The following is a 1,360-nucleotide window of genomic DNA, read 5'->3' as shown; positions in this document are numbered from 1 at the left end:
GGGAGGACATTTATAAGTAATACGCTTTATAATTAACAACAAAGGCTCTGTGCATTTTTAATTCATTGTCGATCATTGTGGTGATTTGATTTGAAGGTTTATGACTAATCGCTGATATAATCAATCAAACCCAGCATGTGGTTTGAGTAAGAATGTTAATTTTAAATGCATATAGATGATTTTGTCAACATTTAGGACTGCATTAGCATATAGATGAGCTCAAAGCTAACAGACATGCAGTAACAGCCATAAAAAGCTTAGTTTGGATCCAAAATTTGCTCTAAAACACCTGTAATTTTGTGGTTCAGGTTTGCTTCGGTGAAGTTAAATGTGCAGGTAGATATTTTGCTATAGCCTAAGGAAATCTTGTTATACTTTCATTTTTTTTTCTCATTGCATGCTTATATCTCTATCAGAAATCTTTGTTCTTCCTTTTTAGGTCATAAATGAAAGCTTTCCCCTCAGCCCTGGAATCAAATAACATGTTTACCTCTTTTTCCCATTTCCAAAATAGCTTGCATACGGTTTCCTCTACACTTTGGAGAACCTCCCTAGTAAGCACACAAACATCAACATTGTATACATATATAACGAGAGTTGAAAAACAGCGTAATCTGAAAAGCTAGCATCATTTTTTTGTGTCTGACATATTTTTGGCTACATTTTGATAGTTTAAATACACATTACTGAAGTTTCAGGTTGACTTTTGAAGAACCTATACATAATTCCAAATGTATTCATAAACTACATACATTCTAAATCATTCACTTAAATATCTGGTGATGTAGTATGTTAGAATACTTACACAGCAAAGCATTTATTGTATAGTATACATTTCACTGGGAGACAGACAATTAAACATTTAGTTGAACTTTAGCTTTGGCTGAAGTTAACATTGTATTAATATTAATAGTATTTTAATATCAATTTAAATTAATTAAAACATTAATATTTTACTACTAATTTTAATTCAGTACTTTAAAGGGGTCATAAAATGCGATTAAAATGTTTCCTTTCTCTTTGGAGTGTTACAAGCTCTTGGTGCATAAAGAAGATCTGTAAAGTTGCAAAGAATAAAATATCCGCTTCGTCATGCCTAGAGCTGATCCGTGCTGGTCGCTGAGGAAATACATCAACTTTGCGCTGTGGATCGCCAGATCAGCTTTCACCGTGGACGAGGCGGAGTCCAGCCCGGGGTCGTCACATGTGGTTGCCGCAAACCTCCTTCGTCGAATCCGCCGGCCACGCCGTTTTCAAGCCCGCCCGCCTCTGCTCACTCAAGCTGGCCTCCGCTCACTCTAGGCCGCGGCTCACTCTAGGCCTCCGCTCACTCAAGGCCGCCGTGTGTGACGCTGTTTCG

This window comes from Sinocyclocheilus anshuiensis, unplaced genomic scaffold, assembly GCF_001515605.1.
Source record: "Sinocyclocheilus anshuiensis isolate Anshui unplaced genomic scaffold, SAMN03320099.WGS_v1.1 scaffold543, whole genome shotgun sequence".
NCBI lineage: Eukaryota > Metazoa > Chordata > Actinopteri > Cypriniformes > Cyprinidae > Sinocyclocheilus > Sinocyclocheilus anshuiensis.
Note: the sequence above shows the minus strand (reverse complement) of the source record.